This window comes from Plecotus auritus (genome assembly GCF_963455305.1).
Source record: "Plecotus auritus genome assembly, chromosome: 1".
In the NCBI taxonomy this organism is placed as follows: domain Eukaryota; kingdom Metazoa; phylum Chordata; class Mammalia; order Chiroptera; family Vespertilionidae; genus Plecotus; species Plecotus auritus.
In genome coordinates this window covers 62302152-62311324 of record NC_137770.1, presented here as the reverse complement: position 1 = coordinate 62311324, position 9173 = coordinate 62302152, and the positions used below count along the sequence as shown (strand labels likewise).

Here is a 9173-nt window from a genome sequence, read left to right as displayed (position 1 = left end):
CCTTGAGGAAAGGCACAGTGCTTGTTACTTATTCTCCTGCCCCCCTGCCTCCTGGTAATCCAACATTGATGGGTGAGGGAGGAAAGGTGTTTTAGGAATCTGCGGGGAGCCAGAGCAGGGGCAGTGGGAGATGCAGGTGAGGAGCTCTTGTGGCAGAGAGGCTGCATCTACAAATTCAAAATCCTGCGGTTGGAACAAGCCTCCCCCCCTTCCTCTCGGTTTTTACTCACCATCTCCTCTTCACACCTGGTACTCAGATGGTAGTGTTTTAAAAATAAAAAATACAGAACATTTAAACTCCATCCCAACCACTTAACTTCAAGACACTATGGAATCTTTGAAGTGGTCTTTGCCTCACGCTTGATGCTTGAAGATGGTCATAATAATGGATATAGGCGCTGCCAAACTTTTGGTTCTCATTCAGGAACGGTGATTAAGTCACTGAAAAAATATGTTGACCCGTGTCTCTAATTTCATAAATACCTTACATAAATTTCACATAAACACTGAAAAGGTTCCTTGGACTCTATAAGCCATGATAAAATAAGTTTGCATCTCAGCCAAGTGGGCCCAAGAAGGCACCGGTCCGTATTTCCCGTAATCTCCCAGTACACCTCCTCTCCACTTCTCCACTTCTGTCATATTGGCCTCCTCCCAGTTGCTGCAAAACGCCCCGACCCCCCCCCCCCCCCCCCCCCCCCCCCGCCACACACACACCCAGGGCTCTCCTCCTCCCAGCATTTGCTCACACTGTTCCGTTCCGGGAGCACTCTCCCCCTCACCTCCTCAAGTTAAACCAGTTCCTTTTGATAGAGCTGAAGGTCACCGTGGCGACCTCACTGAGAAGCCTTCCTCCATACCCTCAGGGAGAATTAATGGCCTTCTGAGCACGTGGCCCTCTTTACAGGTTGGCCTTGTAAGTCGGCTCTTGCCTTCTAGTCTATCCATCTTCAGGTCCAGCCTTGTTCCCGGCCCATCCTGGGGACAGGGACGAAGGCCTATTCCTCCTGGTTGCCCAGTGCCCTGCATGCAGTAGCTGCGCAGTAAACGGTCATAAGGAGTTTGGCACTTTGTGCTCTTGTGCTGGGGCAAGAGCAGAGCAGAGGAGGCTCGTCCGCCCGCCTCCCCGCCAGCCCCCGGCCCGGCCCGGCCCGGCCCGACCCGAACCAAACTAGCCCACCGAGACTGCCGACGCGCCCGCGTGACCCCGGCCACCCCCGCGGCGCCCAGTCACGGGCGTTGGAAATTCCGGCGCGTGCGGACGCGCGGGGCGGCGGAGGCGGGGGAACCCGTGGAGTGAGCCTGTGACGTGGGGGGCGTGGCGGCGGAGGCCCCGCCCCTCTCCCTCTCCCTCTCTCTCGGGTCGGGGTTACATGGCGGCGACTGCGGCAAAGCGGGAGCCTCCGAGACGCCGCTGCCGCCCGCATAGCCGGAGACCGGAGCCGACACTGGGGGCTGTCCGCGGGCCCCGCACGCCCTCGATGAGTCGGAGAAGTCCCGTGAGTGTGTGTGTGTGTTCGTCTGCGGGGCGCGCCGCGGGCGGTTCGGGAGGGCGCCTCGGCGGGCCCCGCGGCGGAGCCGGCTCCCTCCTCCATTGTGTGTGACCCTCCGGCGGCCGCCGTTCAACAAAGGCGCTTTTGTTCTAACCTCCCGCCCGCCCCCTGCCCACCTGCCCCCTGCCCCCTGCCCCCCTGCCCGCCTGCTCGCCCGCCCGCTCGCCGGCCCGCCCGCCCGCTCGAGCTTGGCCGGCGGGTCCCCGCGCGGGCCGGCGGGCCGGGGTCCCCGCGTGGGGCCGGCGGAGCGGCCGGCGCGCCCCTCCCACCCGGCACGCCCCTCGCCGGCAGCGGATCCCGGCCGCGCCCGCCCGCCGGCCCCGAGCCCCGCGTGCAGCCCGGCCCCTCCGCCTGCGCCTACTTCGCGGGTTCGAAGCCCGGCCCGGCGGGCTGGGAGGGGCGGCCCGGAGCAGGAGGTGGCGTGGAGTCTCGCCCGCCTGGCACGCTGCCGGTCGGAATGCTCCCGCGTCTCCTCCCCCTTCCCAGTCCAGTGACTCGGCCTCAGCTGACTCCGCCGGGCAGAGTCTCCCGGCGGACTGGGCAAATTGCGTAGCGCGCACACCTCACCGGCTCGCCGCAGAGCCGTGAGTCCTCTGCCTAAGTTTTGAGTCTGGCCATACATGAGACACAGAAAACTCGTGAGTCGGAATTCCTCTTTTCCTCCTTCCCCTCCTGCAGCCTTTCCTTAGTCGCGCCGGGGACGGGGAGCGGTGGGCTGGGAAAGGACCCCAATGAAAACTTGTTTTATCGGTGCAGTACAAAGGGCCTTCGTCGTGCGTTGCTATCTGACTTGATGAGGTGCGTTGAAAAGTAAAGGTGCTTTGGCCGTCCTTTGTTCCTAGTTTTGTAGTAAGACCCAACTGGTTCAGGTGTAGGTGGGAGCTCTGGGAAGCAGGATCTTTTTTATTCCTTTCCTGGTTTTCCTCTTGCTTGCTCATTGGAAAAAGTCCAGTGAAGGGGACTGGTGATGTGGAATTGGAAGTCTACTAGGTTTGCAGCAAAAGTCGTGTTTTCTCCTTCAGTGCTACAAATGCCCTTAACAGTCTCAACTTTTTTTTTTTTTTTTTTTTTTTTTTTTTTTTTTACGGATGCAAGATGATTTGTTGAGAAAAAAATTAACGGGACAAAATGGAGCGCAAACAGCTTCAGAGTAATTTCCTGATTGCTTGATTATTCCTGCCTTGTTATATTTTAAAGTTCTGTTTGGGCATAGCCTCTCTTTTCCACGTTGGGAAACTGAGATGGAAAGAGTAATCTGACTATGTAGATGAATGAAGGGTCCAAAGAGGGAATTGCCTCTAGAGTTTCTCTTAGAAACGTCAGATTTTTAACGTTTGAAAAATAATGTTTTATTGGGTGGGAGAAACTTTATATATCTTTAGCGAGTAGTTGTTCAAACACGTTTATGAAGGGCTTGCATGTGCCAAGGTGTGTAAAGTCCTTTCACACATATGTATGTTACATCACTTAGGAGTATTGCCTTATGAAACTTGTAAAATTGCTTACTGGTGTCCTAAATTCAGTAATTGCTGTCATCCAGGAAATGCCAGATTTGAGCAGGACATGTTTTATCATCTAGATACAACTATTCAGATTAAAAGGGGAAAAAAAACCTTCTGGGAAATGGAGTATTGTTTATAAAAACCTTTACATATCACCATATTTTGAAGTTCACCTATTTACAAAAGAGGATTAGTGTTTGATTACTTTCTGTAAATTAAGAATCTAGAGAAGATTGATTTGAAGATCAGTTAATTTTGCAGTAGAAAAAGCACATGTTCCAGTGACAAGTCTTAGTCCCAAATGTGTTGCAGTGTTTTGCATAAATTCATTTAAGCTTCGTGAGAATTCATAACTGACAAAATGGAAAGGTTTGCTGACTCAGGGTACATTGCTGGAGGGGATGGGGTCGGGTAGGAGGAAGCTTGAAGTGCTGCAAGTTTTTGAGTTGGGTGATGACTCATCCTGCCCACGGGCTGCTACGTGGCCTTTTTTTTCATACTCTGTATTTTTTTAAATGACAGACTAACATGTTTCTGTCCACGTTATAATTCTCTCTTTCTCAGGAGGAACCACAGTTTCTCTAAAAAAGTGGTGACTTCTTAAATTGCATTTCAAAAGGTTATCCTATATCATACAGGTGTTGGAACATTTGTTGAAAGATAAAATTGCTGGTCAGTTGCTGAAATTAAATGTTTGATCCTAACTGTTCTTTGGTTCTTATTGAGAGAGATTTGTTATAGATTATTTACAAAGGACAGATAGTACTTTTATGGTAGAAATTAACCTTATGTTTTCATTAGGAATGTAAAAGTTATCTTTATAAAATCTACAAATTAGTTTAAAGAAGTGGAAAAGGTACAGAAATATTGCATCTGAACATGAGCATTCCACTCTGATGGGATTATACATAGTGCTTTCTCCAGATCTAAATGAGTTTTCAGCTTAAAAAAGATAACTTGAAATAGGTATTGTTACAGGCACTGTTTTTAAAAAAATATATGTATATATTTTTTATTGATTATATTTTAGAGAGAGAGGAAGGGAGAGGGAGAGAAAAACATTGATGTGAGAGTGAAACATCCATGGTCATCAGCTGCCTCCTGCATACTTCCTACCCCAGGGGATCAAGCCAGCAACCAGGCATGTGCCCTGACCCCAAATCAAACCGGGCAACTTTTTTGGTGCATGGAACATCCAACTGAGCTACACTGGCCAGGGTGGCACTGTTTTTCATCCGTTTTTTTTTTTTTTTTAAAGATAAGCTGAATGTACAGTTCCAAATTTAGGACATACACTGAAATTTGGTAATTAAGATATTTTGACTGACTCTAAAAAGCAACTGTTTAGCAGGTTGACTTAAAATAAGATTGAGAAGAAAAAAACATTGAGACTAGCAGCTTGTTTTAAAGATGAAAAGAAAAACATTCCCTCATTCTTTTTGTATACTATTTTCTCAGAGTGACTTATTTGAAGAATTTTTGTGAGCAATAAAGTGTATTGTTAATGTGAAGTAAACCTTTGGAGAGATTTTGGAAGAGCATTGCATAATTTATATAGAGGAACTTAAAATGGTTTAATTCAAGCCTTAAAATATATTTCCTACTAAAAGAAATATAAAAATACAAGTATAAAAGTATTACAGATTTTAAAAGCATTCTATCACTTAGAGGATGAACAGGTACTTCCTGTGTGTGTTTCTTTAAGATCATAGGTAATTAGCTGTCGTGCATAATTCAGAATTTATAAACAAACTGGGTATCAGCCTCTTCCCAGTGAGGTATATTGCCTTATGAAATGGTTAGCCTTACCACTGCTATGTGGTTCCTTGTTCCTATTCCCACATGAACCATGAACCCCTGTTAAAATAGAAAGAAGATGCCTCAGAAGTAAATCCTTTGTGGCATTGTTGGCTGCCTCTTGTCATCTCCTTCAACTTGTTTTGTAAGCTGTTACATTACTCTAGCCTGCTAGTGGTATGGGGATTTTGGTCAGTTTTATTGCTCTAGAGCCATGACTGAGACTTTACAAAACCAACAATAATGTTATTGTAGTTCATGGTTTTTTTCCAGGGAGTTGTTTTTCATGTGGAGCTGATGCTTTTAAGGTAACAGTGTAGACTGCGTCCAGCATTGTTTTTCCCCCCTCAGTGAACTGCATAGTTGGAAAATAGAATGTGCCCCTCTAATAGTTTTAAAAAAGTTTGTCTTTCATATATGCCAGCCTTTTAAATCCATTTCTGAAAAGTTGTACAGAGATTAAATGTTTATATAGCAAACAACATTTTCCATTTAAATTTATGTCTTTTCATGAAAAAACAATGGTATCACAAAAATTGTTAGAACCCTAGCATTTACTTTAGGAAAGAGCCTACCTCTGCAGAGAGTATGAAGTCTCTGTGCATTTAATTCTGTCCAACCGTAAAACTATAAAACGTTAGTGTATACAGAAGGGTCATGGACATTATCTTGCCCCTGGCACATCATTTGACAGCTAAAAAAACAAAGGTGCAGAGAGATCTAAGCATGGAGTTTGTTAGAAGTGCAGAATCTTGACCCCATTTTATGACTTACTGAATTAGAATCTGCATTTTAAGATTTGCAAGTGATTCAAATGTACATTTCTGGGAGCACTGCTAAGTGATGTATACATAGTTGCTCAGCTGATTAGTGACTGATTTGGAAAATTCAGGTCTTGAGTTGCCCTTTCCATGGGCCCTCCTGAAAAAAGTCAAGAGGAAAATTGAGCATTTAATTACTGTCTAATAGGACTTTCTGTGTTGATTAAAATATTTTGTTCTGTGCTGTCCAATGAGGTAGCCGCATATAACTATTGAGTACTTGCAGGTGGTGCACCTGAGGGACTGAATTTTTTTTTTATTAAATATATTTTATTGATTTTAGAGAGGAAGGGAGAGGGAGAGAGAGAAACATCAATGATGAGAGAGAATCATTGATTGGCTGCCTCCTGCATGCACCCTACTGGGGATTGAGCCCACAACCCAGGCATGTGCCCTTGGCCGGAATCGAACCTGGGACCCTTCAGTCTGCAGGCCGACGCTCCATCCATTGAGCCAAACCAGTAGGGCCTGAATTTTTAATTTTATTTCATTGCAATTAATTTGTATTTAAATAGCTGCATATAGCTAGTGGCTACCATATTGGACAGCACAGATCTGGGTGATCTTTACCCACATTAAATTTAAAATAATCTAAGCTGTAATTTAATAACTGATTAGGCTCAATTTAATAATTTCCCCCTTCATTTACAAATTGGAGAGATGGAAGGTTTCTAACTACCTATTTTTCTAGTATGTTCAGATATTATTTTAGTAGTTATTAAAGCAGTACCAATTTTCTTTTTTAAAAAAATACATTTTATTGATTTTTTTTCACAAAGAGGAAGGGAGAGGGATAGAGAGCTAGAAACATCGATCAGCTGCCTCCTGCACACTCCCCACTGGGCATGTGCCCGCAACCAAGGTACACGCCCTTGACCAGAATCCAACCCGGGACCCTTGAGTCTGCAGGCCGATGCTCTATCCACTGAGCCAAACCAGTTAGGGCAAAGCAGTACCAATTTTCTGATTGATACTCCTGTGTTCAGTAAAGTAGATAATCTCAATTACAAGAATGTATATTTTTCCTTTTGTCTCAAAGTTATTTTCACTTGGATTAAAAAAATTAAAAATAGCCGTTAAATAAGTGTTTCTTCATTATCTTGAGAGCTTTGAGGGGGACAGTTATTCTCTTGGCCTAGTACCTCCAAGGCTTGTTCGCTTTAGATAGCTGCCACATTGATATGTCATTTGTTATTTATTTCAGGTACAGAAACATTGAGTGGTTCTTAACCTCCCACCTTATGCAGTGGGAAGATTCTAACCCTAGAGTATGTCAGACTGGCCTGTGTCCAACTTTTGACATTTACTATATGTATGATTTCAGTGAAGCTGCTTTACCCCCCCAGGGCATCTGTGCTCTTGTTTGTAAAATGAAACTTACATGGTAGTGGTTCTGAATAACAAATCATTTGTTACATAGAAAATGCCTGGCACTTAATAGGTACTCAATAAATATGAATTACCTTCTCTCCCCCTACTGCAGTGGTCGGCAAACTGCGGCTCGCGAGCCACATGCGGCTCTTTGGCCCCTTGAGTGTGGCTCTTCCACAAAATACCACGTGCGGGCGTGCACGTACAGTGTGATTGAAACTTCGTGGCCCATGCGCAGAAGTCGGTTTTCGGCTCTCAAAAGAAATTTCAATCGTTGTACTGTTGATATTTGGCTCTGTTGACTAATGAGTTTGCCGACCACTGCCCTACTGCATAGCCTTTATAGCCTTCTGTAATTTAGTCTTATGCTTAAGATTCCAGCCAAGTTTAAGACATATTCTGGTTTTAGGTCGTATTGGTTCCCATTGCTTACTAGAATTTTGTGCCTTGCTTCATTTGTGTTTATTGCTTATAGATTCCTTCGCTTGTGCTTTGTATTCCTTCTCTTGACTTCTCAAGGACCCATGTCTTGTCTTCATCATGAATTTTCTCCTTTCTATTGGGTCATTGTTATTAGTATACAAATGTGCTCTATAGCTATACTGTCCAATATGGTAGCCACATTTCAGTTGTTCAATAGCCATATGTGGCTATGGCTGTTGGCTACCATACTGGTCAGTGTAGATGTAGAAATCCCGAATATATTCTCTCATGATTTCACATTCTCCCCTTGCTATTACTTCATTTTGCTGATATTCTTTCAACCAAGTTTTCAAGAGTTGTCTTTGTATGCTCTTTTCACTTTCCATTGCTCTTCCACCTACTCCAGACTAGCTTCTAGTACCATCTCACCACTGAAATTGTTCTAGTTAAGGTTACCAGTGAGTTACATTTGCCAAATCCACATGATAGGATCTTGTACTAGCCTTCAATATAGTTGACAACTGTTTTCTGCCCATTTACTTGCTTCTCTTAGCTTATGAGACACATGGTTGTCTTGCTTTTCTCCTACCTCATACCTTGTTATACTTTTTTTTGTGTGTGTGCTAATCCTCACCCGAGGATATTTGTTTCCATTGATTTTTTAGGGAGAGGAAAAGACAGAGAGAAACATTGATGTGAGAGAATAACATCGATTGGTTGCCTCCTGCACAGGCCGGGGAGGAGCCTGCAACCAAGGTGGATGCCCTTGACTGGAATCGAACCTGGGACCTTTTGATCCTCAAGCTGATCCAAACCGGCTAGGGCTCCATTGATTTTTAGAGAGAGTAGAAGGGGGGCTGGAGAGAGAGAAAGAAACATCAGTGTGAGAGAGACACATCGATTGGTTGCCTCTGGCACTTGCCCTCACCCTCACCGGGGCCATGGATCAAAAACCCTCGACTGCTGATGGCAGAAGCTCTATCCATAGGGACACACCGCCTAGAGCTCTTGTCATACTTTTTTAGAGGTTTCTCTCCTCTTCCTGCCTCTAAGTATTGGCATATCCTAGAGTTTAGTCCTGGTTTGTTTGTTTTTTCCCTTCTCTTTCTAAATTCCTTCCCTATGTGATCTCCTTCAACTTACAGTTTTAAATACACTGTGCTTGTGGATAATTCTCAAATTTATGTTTCTGGTTTAGACTTCTTGCTTGAACTCCAGATATGTTATTTAGTTGCCTCCTTGATATTACCACTCAGTTATCTAAATAGACATTATCTAAATAGACAACATTTCCAAACTGGAACCCTTTCTCCCATATTCTTCTTGTCCCAGTCTTCTCCATCTCAGTAATTGGAACTTAGGAGTTATCCCTAAATCCTCTTGGTTCTTTATCCCTCATATCTACTCGATCATTAAGTTTTCTTGGTTTCCAAAATATCATTTGAGTTTGTCTCCTATTTGACATCTTCATTTCTACCAGCCTAGTCTCAGCCATCATCTTATGGGCCTACTGAAGCAGCTTTTAACTGGTCTCTACTTTCACTAAACTATCTTCAGTTCATTCTCTTCCCAGTCACCAGAATTTTAAAAATGTAAATTAAACTATACCAATTGCTTAAAGCCTTTAATAGTTTTCCTTATCTCTTAGTTATAAAATGTAGGATCCTGCCTCATGTGTTCTTTTCAACTTATCCAATCTTATCTCC

The 9173-nt window shown here is 44.4% G+C and overlaps 1 protein-coding gene across 2 annotated transcripts in view; it reads left to right on the top strand.

Moving 5' to 3' along the window:
- The first annotated feature begins 1343 nt into the window (after positions 1 to 1343).
- MAPK6 (mitogen-activated protein kinase 6) overlaps positions 1344 to 9173 on the top strand; it is a 32838-nt gene continuing 25008 nt past the window's right edge. Inside the window, exon 1 of one of the 2 annotated variants that reach the window (XM_080687622.1) lies at positions 1344 to 1499. The gene's annotated coding sequence lies outside the window, so the exon portion shown is untranslated. Of the gene's footprint in view, positions 1500 to 2042; positions 2192 to 9173 lie in introns of those variants that run through there. The other variant, XM_080687623.1, reaches the window with a different exon arrangement.